The sequence below is a fragment of the Cibotium barometz genome, chromosome 66 (genome assembly GCF_041138505.1).
Source record: "Cibotium barometz isolate CiBa-2024 chromosome 66, ASM4113850v1, whole genome shotgun sequence".
In the NCBI taxonomy this organism is placed as follows: domain Eukaryota; kingdom Viridiplantae; phylum Streptophyta; class Polypodiopsida; order Cyatheales; family Cibotiaceae; genus Cibotium; species Cibotium barometz.
In genome coordinates, this window is record NC_141111.1 from 9,092,665 (window position 1) to 9,104,771 (window position 12,107).

A 12,107-nucleotide genomic window follows, 5' to 3' on the forward strand; every position below is an offset into this window, starting at 1 on the left:
TTCTTGGGATGTAAATGTTTGATCCTTCATGTTTTGTTTAGAGACTTCTTGAGAACTAGTGGATGCACTTTTAGTTCGCTTGTTTTGGTTCTTTTTCCTCCTAGTGGTCCTTTTTCTATTGGAATGTAGGGTCTTGTCCACTAGATTTGCCTTTGCATCCCTAGTTCGAGGTGTCTCATCAGTCTGCATTTCGACATTTCGTGTCTGTGATCTAGTCATGACTCTAAGTGGCACGACATCCTCATTGATGAAGGTGGCGATGGAACTGCCCCTACAAGGTTTAGTGAGACCTTTGGTTGAGAGGTGCCTTCCTCATGTGGTTTCAGCAAACAATCCTTTGGGAAGTGTTCTACACAACACCCTAGAAAATATCGTTCAATTGGTGGAAATTGTGGTACTGTTGTATTGGATCGGGCTGCCAATGGGGTTCTCCGCACTCATAACATGGGCCCATTAGTTTGGCTTCTACTTTGCTGCCATTGTCCTGAGGGGCCTGGAGTCCTAGGTTGGTATCCTCCTAGCAACATTAAAGAATTTCGTTCCCCTGGTTGAGCCTCCAACGCTTGGCTTTGATATGCGAGACTTTCAAAGATATTTTCCTTGGATGAATATGATGCATATTCCTCCTCCACATAGCCTGGGTTTACCAAGTCTCTACACATATTTGAATTGTCATAGTCCACAACCCTCACAGGAGCAGTTCCAGGAGTAGGAGGTTGAGCACCAAGAACAGGTCGTGCTTGCTCTTGTGCCATCGGTGGCTTACGTTCAAAATTAGTATACTGTTGATACATTTGTGGAGCCACTCCACCCCTTTGCTGCTCACGCTCTTGTCTCATTCTTGCAATGCGAGTACATTCCTGTGTGGTGTGGGTAAAGTTCCAAGCACAGGCCTGGCACCACTTCTTTGTGGGTTGGTTTGTGACTAGAGGAGAAAAGGTATTACATTCTTCGGTTTTATGGTTACCGCCACATGCTCCACAAAGATGAGGACCTGTAGGTAGTACACTCCTCATTCGCTGCTGCTGTTATTGTGGCTGCATGGGTGGGCGATAGGTCTGTCCCAATCTCCTTAGTACTAGGTTAGCTATCTGGTCTAGATTTACTAGCGCGCTAGACCCTGAACTTTGGTCATCACCCCACTGATCTCTAGGTTTCACCTCAGGGCCAGTACCATCTTGGAATTTGAAGTTATCTGTGAAATCCATAGCATCATGGCAACACTCATTGAAATTTGTATGCTTCTTTGCATAGAGATGTGTATGCAGTGTTGAGTTCTTGAGTCCTTTTAAGAAGAGAGAAATTAATCGACTCTGGGTAAGCTTCTCATCTTCTGGGCAACGATTAATGTAATGCTTCATCCTATTTACACAGTCTCTAACACTCTCAGTCTCGCCTTGCTTGAAAGAGTAGATGTTTGCTACCGTGTCATGCTAAATCCCCATCAAGGAAAAAGCAGCAATGAATCTCTCTTCCAGAACTCGTAAAGAAGATTTGTCTGAAGCCTCTAGTGCCTGAAACCAAGCAAGGGCTTTTCCCTCAAGAGTGAGCCCAAATCCTTCAATTTAAGTATGCTTGTCAGTCACTTGCTCAGCTCGAACTGCTTGCTTGAATGCTGCTACATGGTCGTATGGATCTCCCGACCCTTCATACTTCTTTACCAGTTTCTGAAGAGTTGATGGCCTTACTTGTCTTGAATACTCATCATAGGGCCTACGGCCTCTCGCTCTCAGTGGGAATTGTTCCTCTCTTTGGTAAGATGGTCCACATGCATCCCAAATTGGTGTGGGTCCCCTATTACCTGCCTCACCAACCCCCTCCAAAGATCTTGTTACTCGCATTTCAGGAGGTGCATTTATGGGAGGCCGAGTTGGCTCCCCTACCCTCCGATTGTTATAGTGAGAGAAATGTTGTTGTGGTGTGATCTGTGGTCGCACTTTTGGTGTAGGATAAATTCTTGGTTCTAGAGTTGGGCTACTTGCAGTGGTCCACTTTGATGTTGAGGGTCCCTCTCTAGTGAACTCTCGTAGGGGAGGAGCAACAGTTTCTCCAAGAAAGGCTGACTCTCCTGGTTTAGCTGTATTTGTTGAGAACACTTCCATGAATAATGGTTGTCCTTTCCATGTGAGCTCCCGAATCTCCTTCCAATCCAAGGTTCGGTATTCATTGGCCCATTTATCAACGATTCGGTTCATGTGTCCTGCAAGCTTCTCGACTACCACCACAAGTGCAAGTTCTGAGAAAAAGTCTGCGATCTTAACTAGATACCGTTGTTGTGGATCTCTAAAGATCTCAGCTCCTTGAGCATTCGTGTAGACATATTGGAGTCTCACATTGAGTGTTAACCCCATAGTGTCGGCTTCAAATGGATTAAAAGATCTTGTGGGTGTTCTATTTGGGGCTAAGGGATAACTATTTGACGGCCCTAGATTGTCCATGGACAATGAGCTAGTTGTTCTGGAAAGGGTATCAGATTGGGATTCGGAAAAAGTTTCAACAATATCTGCCAAATTTCCTACCGATTGGGTCCCACTTTCCTACGTAGGTACTCTAGAAGGTGCCCTAGGCCCTATGGTGGCAGAGTCTATGTGACGTCCCGAACGCAAGTGCATAAGGTCAAATTTTTTTGGTTTTTTTGTTTTTCTTTTTTGTTTTGTTTTTATATATATATTTATGTATATATATATATATATATATTTTAACCTACCTAACCACTAAATGCAACTAAAATGATTATGTGTGTAACTATCTATCCTTTTTTTTTAATTTTTGATTTTTTTAGTTTTTTAATTACACAAAAATATTAATTACGCTAAAAAAATACTAATTATGCACAAAATTACAAAAATTTAAAACAATGCCAGTTACACTAATTATGCAAACAATTAAAAAAATTAAAAAAAATGAAAAATTACAAAATATGCAAAGAATATGGACTCCTAAAAAAACACATAATTTACAGAATTTTTCTTTTTCTTTTCCTTTTTTTAAAAATATTTTTTTTAATTTTTTACTAATTAAACAAAAATACACAAAATTACAAAAATTTAAAAAAATACAAGTTACACTAATTATGCAAAATTTTACAAAAGTTTAAAAAAAAATGTACATTATGCAAAGAATATGGACTCAAAATAAAAACACAAAAATTATTTTATTTTTTTTTGTTTTTTTTATTTTCTTTTCTCTCTTTTTTTAAAATTTATTGTTTTATGGTTTTTTTCTTTTTTTTTAATTTTATATTTTTTTTTAAAAATACAACAACATAAAAATCACCAACAAAAAAAAATAACAAAATAACAAATTAAAAAAGAAGAAAAAATACTAACCTCCTTATCGTTATCTCCTCCGGATTCCTCGCCGGCTTCACGTGCTTTGCCTTCTTCACAGCCACAGTCGCTTCGCCTTCTTCACAGCCACAGTCGCTTCCAGCTGCCAGTCGCCCCGCCTTCACAACTGCCTTTTGGTGCTGTGCCTCACCGCCAGCCAGTAGCTGAAGGTCGTGCTTAGCCCTCTCCACGCCTTCGTCTGCTCTGCTGCGCCAACCTTCCTCGACGCTTCCACACGGTCACAACTTGTCTTGACATTATGGGGCTCAAATGGGGCCCAAGATGAGAGCTTGGAAAGATGTGGGAGGTGGGGAGATTGTCTAGCAATTTCTAGTATGGTGGGCCAAGTCTACACTCTAGACAGTGATAGTGACTATGATCGTAGACCTACACAGTCATGTCATGGTTGCCCCATGTATGTAGGCCTACATAGATACACAACTAACCCCTTCCCTCTACATAGTTCATCACTCATTACTAGGTTTACTACCTAGCTTCTACAAGCATATAACCTCCATATTAGTAGTTCTGAAATCAACCATCAAAGCTCCCTTACACATAAGCACAAGGGTATAGGGCTTTGCCATCTATTGTATCACTTCAATATTCTTATGTATCTTTGTTATTGTATAATTTGAGTTTTAAAGTTTTGTGCTATGAAAGTTCCTACTTCTTGTGAGTGTTGTCTCATATACATCACATGTTGTATCCTCTAACAAGGGTACATTTGCATGTGAATAAAAAATGAAGATCAATCCTCATACCATTGTTGAGCCATTTATAGCCATGGTTGATGTTGAATAATGTCTCACACTCATCAAATTATTATGTTATTGTGGGAGTTCACATTCTACTGAAGCAAGAAGACAACTAGTGTATCCGAACACTATTTTTTCAAGTATGTGGAACGTAAGGTTTATGCTAGATTTACTATTGAAGAAGCTAAACTTCTTGCTTGGGACCATAATAATGATGATGAATATCATGCAAAAATGCTTTTGTAGAAAGGATAATATTTTGTCATCTCGTGACTCTAAGGATTTTGTTGCTAAGAACCAAAAAATAGATGGAACCTTGTGAAGGCAATATCTTATAGAAGTTGGAATAGTTGTTGAAGAGTCCAAAAAAATTGAAGGTCTTCAAAAAAATGATCCTCAATTTTAGCTTACTTTTAGGATTGGTAAAATGTGGGAACTAAAAGATAAGTTTTCGAAACATCAAAAGCATACAAAAGGACAAGATGATGTAAATGTTGTGTTGAAGGGTAAAGCTCGAAGAGTGAATGTGACTTTTGAAGGGACATGAAATTGCACCCTTGGAGTTCCCCTTGGAGTTCCCTACAATAAGAGATCAAGGAGGATACACTTTTGGTTTTTACTCTTTCAAGAGTAATATCAAAGAAGATGTCATTGGACGAGATAACACTGGAGTTTAACAAGTATGTATTTTCTCTAGTTTCTTGATTTGTATATTAAGAGTTCTTTATTGACATTGTTATTAATAGAGAAGTTGTTTGTAGCCACAATGTATATAATAAATTATGATCAAGATGTTAAATTGCACCACATGGGAGTGTGGAAAAAATATCCAAAGTCTTATCATTTAAGGAATGGGTAAGTAAGTTTGTGTTATTATTAAGTTCAAACTTTTCTTTATATATGTTTCAATTGTTTACATTAATATTTTATTAAATTGTGTCGCTCTAAGAATGGCAAAAAAGGACAAGTTGTACAAGAAAATGATTGCTTCCCTCAATATTTTGTGGGAGGATATTTCCTTTTATGCAACTAGAGAAAGTGTTGTAGAAAATGACAATGGTGATTATGATTTCCTAGGCTCGAAGAACAACCTAATAGAGGTCCCCATCACTATATGGCACCAAGTTTTTAAGATCCTTGGTAGATGGGATCAATGGCTATGAGATCATGCACAGTCTGCCACCATTTTTATCGTGTCATCGAGAAAAAAAGTAAATTAGGGATGATGGTCGGCCACCATAATTTTCGGTGTGTCGAGTAAACTAGCGCTTTAAGGGCAAGTAAACTAGGAGACGAAGGTAAACTATGGAAAGTAAACTAGAGAGAGGGTAAACTCACGAAATAAACTAGGGAGGAGAGGGTAAGGTAGGGAAGAGTAGGGAAAACTAGTGAGGAGAGGGTAAACTAAGGAAATAAATTGGCCTAGGATTTAAACTAGGATGTGTTAACATAGAAAAGAGGGTTGATAATGCGGTGTTAATAGTGTATTGGTTAGAGGCGTGGAACGTAAACATTTTTGGGCTCAACTTTGAGGTAAACTAAGGTAAAAAAACATAAACTAGGGACGCCAAAAATGGTGGTCAGCTGTTGTCCCTAGTTTACTTTTCGATCTGGTGCAGAAAAATGGTGGCGGACTGAGCTTGATTTCACAACCATTGATCCCATCTGACAGGTGTCTTAAAGACCCCGTGCCATACAATGCTGAGGGTATCCAACATGGTGCTCATATTGTTGATGGGACGGTTGTATATGATTCTGGTAGTGGGGTTCTTAGAGCTGTTACGCAAGACGACAAGAACATATCGATTGTGCCCTTGGAAACAGAGGATGCCGCAATCATGTGAATGGTCATTTGTACATAATATAATCATGGGAGTTTATAATGTCCTCAAAAAACCACTTCACAATGGTTGCAATTACGGTTCTTTTTTTTTGGGGAAGGGGAGGGGGTGATTGTAAACGACCATTACTAATGATAGCTTGTTTATTTTCTTGCTGTTGTTTGAAAATAAATATTAAAAATAATACTATTATTAAAAATAATACTATTTTTGTGCAACGGTTAGAATGGAGTTAAAGAGTCCCTACGTTATGGGGTTCGAATCTCTCGTGTGTGTGCGAGCGATGGCACTTGTGTGTGTGGGTGATAACATGTGTGCCAAGATTAAAAAAAGAAAAAGTAAAAAATAATAAGTTTGTGCTTTTATGGATTTGTGTCACTTAAATAAATTAACCCTTGACAATAACTTCTAAATTATAGTCTTATTACCATGGTCGACAGGAGAGAACGTAAGGTTTCCTTGCTTTCTGCAGGCTTTCTGCCATAACCCTATTGAAAAATTGTATGTTTAATGCTATCCATGAACGTAGTCTCCCCCTCTTTTAAGTTTGGAATAGAACCTGAACTTAATTCAATTTTTTTTAGATGTATGGACATACAATCCGAAATTTTCCAGTCTGGCCTGACCAGTTGGCAACAGATGAAATTATGTGCCAAGCATCAAGCTACCTGGAAGAGTTGGGTGCCTAGGCAAGGGACCAACATGGACTTTCACAGCATGGATGTAGACTTGAGGTCCCTATGTAAGCAGGGGCAGTTGAAGGAGGCAATCGATGTTCTCGACCTCATGGATGCAGAAGGCATTCTGGCTCACTCCAATACTTGTATGCTCCTTTTGCAGGCTTGCATAAACTCGAAAGCCCTAGCACAAGCAAGGCATGTGCATTCTTACATCATGAAAAGTGGGTTTAAACCGAGCATGTTTCTAGACACGAGGCTCATCGACCTGTATGCCAAGTATGGGAGAATGAACGATGCACGTGAGGTTTTCAACAGCATGTCCAAACGAGATGTTGTCTCTTGGAATGCATTGATTGCAGGATATGCCCAGCATGAAGCTCCTGGATGGGCTTTCGAAATGTTCTTCGAAATGGGACAAGATGGTGTCATGCCAGACGAAGTGACTTTTGTTAGCGTCTTGAAAGCATGTGGCAGGCTGGGGAACTTGGAACAAGGCAAGCATATGCATGGGCACATGATAGAATCTGGTATACCACAAGATCTGGTAATTAATAATACACTGATCGACATGTATGCCAAATGCGGAAGTATGAACGATGCATATAGGGTGTTTGAGATTATGCCCTTGCGGAGTGTAGTCTCATGGACGGCAATCATTGCAGGTTATGCCAAGGGTGGCCATGGCAGAGAAGCACTCTCATGTTTCTATGACATGCAGAAGAATGATGTTAAGCCTGATGAAGTCGCCTTTTTGAGTGTTCTTAATGCTTGTGCTACCATAGGCAACCTAGAGCAAGGCAAGCAGATACACACCTGCATAATGCAGAGCAGTATCAGGCCAACTCTATTAATAAGCAACGCTCTGGTCGACATGTATGCAAAGTGTGGGAGCATGGAGCATGCTCTCCAAGTTTTTGATGGCTTGTGCAGAAGAGATGTGATCTCTTGGACTGCAATGATTGCAGGGTACGTGAAACTCAGCCGTGCTAAGGAAGCTCTCCATTTTTATGGGAGAATGTGCCAAGAAGGTGTAAAGCCAAATGAGGTCACATTTTTGAGCATCCTTAACGCATTTGCGGGACTTGCAGCCTTGGATGAGGGTAAAGAGATTCATGCTTTGATTCTCAAAACTGGAATCAAACCGAATATACTCATGGAAAGCACACTTGTCAACATGTATGCCAAGTGTGGTTGCATAGAGACTGCAAAGAAAGTTTTTGACCAAATGCAAAAGCGGGATTCAGCTGCATGGAATGCAATGATTACAGGGTATAGTCAACAAGGGCATATGGGGGAGGCTTTTGGACTCTTTCATCAAATGAAACAGGAAGGTCTAGAGCCAGATGAGGGCACGTATGTAAATATTCTCAATGCGTGTGCTAGCATGGCAGCCCTTGACAAGGGCAGGGAGATCCACGTGCACATCAACATAAGTGGGTTCAACTCGGATGTTTTCATTAGAAGTGCCCTTGTTGATATGTATTCCAAATGTGGAGATTTAAAGACTGCAAGAAAGGTGTTTGACGCATTGCCAAATAGAGATGTGGTCTTATGGACTGCTCTGGTTACTGGCTATGCCCAACATGGGCTATACAAACAAGCCCTTCAAACTATTGCGCAAATGCATAGAGAAGGTGTGCAGCTGAATGATGTGTCCTTTCTCAAGTTTCTCTCAGCATGTAGCCATGCGGGACTAGTGGAAGAAGGATGTTTCTTGTTTGCCTGCATGAGTCAAGTAAATGGCATTAGGCCCCGAGTAGAGCATTATACTTGTATCATTGATCTACTTGGTCGTGCAGGTCGCTTGGAAGAAGCAGGATATGTTATAACAGAGATGACATGTAGACCAACTGCTGGGATATGGATGGCTTTACTTGGAGCTTGCAGAGTATATTGTCATGTAGAGTTAGCAGAAAGTGTAGCAGAGTGTATTCTGAAGCTTGAGCCATACAACACTTCTGCCTTTGTACTTCTAGCTAATACCTATGCCGCAGCTGAGATGTGGGTTGATCAAGAAAAAGTGATGAAGACAATGATGGAATTAGGATGCATACAGGAGCCCCGGAACAACTTTATTGACGGTTAACTATAAATAGAACATGATGAAGCCACGTCCATGGACACATTGCATGCTATGTCAGATAGCCCTTGAACTTGAGAAGGTACTAGAGTTGCTCACGATGAGCCTCTCATTTGTACTGGTAAAGAACCACATGTTCTGGCAACAACACCTTCTGCAGTCCCTCATCGTCCACCAACTGTGGTTCATCCTCATCCAACTCCAGTCGATGGTACTCCACAAGATTGCTTGATTGAAACAACAGATGCATCTTCGAATTGCCCAGTAACTTTAGCCGGAAAACGATTGTCATTGAGCTTTTTGAAAGGACCTTTCTTCTTTGGAGCAACCTTTCCTGAATTGCTTGAGCAACGTGTACATGAGCTATCCCAACGACACTTATCGGCCTTGCAAACTTGCTTGGTCTGAGCCTCCGGAATCTCTTCTCGGATATGTCTCAACATACATGTGGAGGACCACCTAATGTCCATTGGAAGTGTCGAAAGTTCGGGTCCCGAGACGACCATAAACCACCTCAATCGGAGTTTGCAGTATCACTGACGATAGTGCTCCACCAATGGCAAAAACTTGTTCTAGAGAGTTTGATGCTCTTGACGGTAACACACTCTAGAGACACAATGCTCAATGTAATCACCAATGGATGTTACCTTACATCCATTGGATGTTACCAATGGATGGAGACAATGTAATCCCCATGGCTAAAGTGCAGTTTGGAGCCTTGTGAAAAGATGCAGTCAGTCATGGGACTGCCAATCGGTAGACATCAACCAAAAAGGAAAAAACAAGTGGCTTTTGAGGTTACAAAAGCTCAATGTTGTGTAAGAGAGCCTCTTGCCTTGAAGAAGAAGCTCTACTATTGGTGAGAGCATCAAAATATATTCAAGGAAATGGGGTTGAAGAAGCAGATCTACTACTGGTGAGAGCATCAAAAGATATTGGTGAGAGCATCAAAAGATATTCAAGGAAATGCGGTTGTCAATGTCGAGGAACTTTATGTGTGGAATGCCATGTACATGGGTAAAAAAAACAAATAAAGAGTGCCTAATACATGCATTGAAAGATGCAAGAACAACATGCTATGCAAGAGAAGCATCTGGCAGGGTAATCCAGGTATTGGGTTGCACCTTGGACTAGGGTGGCCCCCCTCCCGATCGAGAAATGTACCTAGATGGTTTGTGTTCTGGAGGCTTCTAACCTAGAAGGAATTTGCAGTGTGTGTGCATAGAAGCCGAAGCAAGGATGTAATTTTTTTTTCATGATTTACTTCAATTAATGAGATACTTTGTGTACAAGATATGTGTCTAGTCTGGTGACTCTTAGCATGCAATGCTTTAACATAGCTTAGATATGAATTTGTTATTTTTAGGATGAAATCAATGAAAAGGCAAAACAATGCCTATGGACAGAAAGGCCATCCATGACTTTGTGCATGAGAATCTTTTTATGGTTTTTTTTTTTTAAAAGTTTGTGCGTATGTTCTGTAAGAAAAAGACCATGTTTCTAGCCCAAAAAGACTAGTGGTGACTCAGACCTTAACTCTCGACTTTTATGGCCATCTAGCACAATGACATCATGACTGGGGCTTAAATTTTGATTCTAAAAGAGTCACGAACGATGACACCGACTGGGACTTACATTTTGATTCTTACATTAAGATTTTGAATTTTGATGTCCAATCAGAATGGGGTTTGACAGACATGTAGTCTAGTGGAAAACTAACATGTAAGCATAGCCATATGTGATTTTGGGCTTTCCAAGGGTGTAGAGAAATGATTGCCAAGGGGTATAGTTGTTGTCCATTGCACAGAGACAATGTGCTAAAAATTTGTGTGGAAGCCCTTTGATCAATCAAACATGCTTGAATTGCTCCAAACTACATCTGGTAGAAATAGAAGACTTGTGTTGAAGCATGTGTGAAATTGATGAGAAAGCCTCCTTTTTCAACCAACTAGAGAAAACTAGGACCCTCCAAGTCTATGGTTTTAAAACTGTACTAGAGGGATACTTTGGGTAGTCAGAAGTCCATGCAAATGATGTTTGATTGGGTAGTCAGAAACCCATGCAAATGGTGTCCAGTTGGGATGGGGTTTGACAAGGATGTAGTCTGATAGGAAATTAACATGTAAGTGACCAAACCTAATTTCAGACTTTGCAACTGGGCTTGGAAAATTGATTAGATCTTGGTCTCCAACATGTGCCCTTAGCAGAAGGGGTACTTTGACAAGCTGACAAACATGCCTAGTAGTGTCGGAATGAGATAGTACTTAAAATGCATTGAGATCGATGACAAGCTGACAAACATGCCTACATGTGTCAGAATGAGATGGTACTTACAATACATTGAGGCTGGCAAACATGCATATAGGAGTGAGAATGAGATGGAACTTAAAATGCATTGAGTCGAGCAAGCTTTGAACACATATCCTCTAAAGCTAGTCCTATTAAAATTTTTGTGATTGGCATAGTAAGGACAAGATATCTTGTGGCATTCCAAAGAGCCAATACAATAACTCACTCTCATTGTGCATTGGATGGGCATATTGGTAGTTGTGGATCTTGTCCTAACATGACCATCTAATTTATGTTTCATCCCATCCATATCATTTACTTTGTCGAATGTAGGAGGATATTGCATGATCAGATTATTGTTGTAAACCTTGGGCACTTCTGTCACCTATATTACATTCTTTATACTCCCAATCTAAGATCTCAACACATTGGCCTTGCTATTATCCATGATCTAAGGGATTATACTATTCCCTTGGACTTTCTTATCATCATCTGAATCCTCAAGGTCTACGTGGATCTCTCATTCCCTTTAGAGATGCTAAGGTCCTAGCAGCCTCTAGCACCATTTCTCATCTAGATATTTAAATCCTTAAGGTCTATGTGTGAAGACCTCTCATTATCCTTTGGAGATGCTGAGTAAGGTCTACATGAGAAATCCTTCTCCACTGCTTGTGCTTGTTGGACTCCCTTGAATCAAGTGGTACAGGTAATGGATTTTCATCATCAATCATATAGATACTATCTTTCTTTGGTTTCTCAACCCTTTCTAAAGGCCCTAGTTCAACAATATCAATAACACTAATATCATCTATCAATGCACGATTAACTAGCACATATCTATTGGACATGGAGGTCTCTACTGTTGAGATGTTAAGTTCAACATGAGCTGACACTCATGATGTGCCGGGTGACCGTTCCACATTTACACCATTGGCGTGTTTGGTAGCTTGCACCACGGATTTCTGCCAGTGATTCTATAACTCAACTACACTTACCTAGTCCAACCAAGTTATGGCATACTTATCTTGCCAGCTCACCTATTTAGCATGTTGACATTATGGACCACTTGTACATAGTACTCTAGTACTTATGTTGGATTTTCACTTATCTTTTGTAGTCTTATTTTGAGA

At 40.2% G+C, this 12,107-nt stretch overlaps 1 pseudogene across 1 annotated transcript; it reads left to right on the forward strand.

Moving 5' to 3' along the window:
* The first annotated feature begins 6,359 nt into the window (after positions 1-6,359).
* LOC147602742 (pentatricopeptide repeat-containing protein At5g39350 pseudogene) lies at positions 6,360-9,979 on the forward strand (annotated as a pseudogene). Its single transcript, XR_015265757.1, has one exon. The product of XR_015265757.1 is annotated as a pentatricopeptide repeat-containing protein At5g39350 pseudogene (transcript).
* The last annotated feature ends 2,128 nt before the right edge of the window (positions 9,980-12,107 follow it).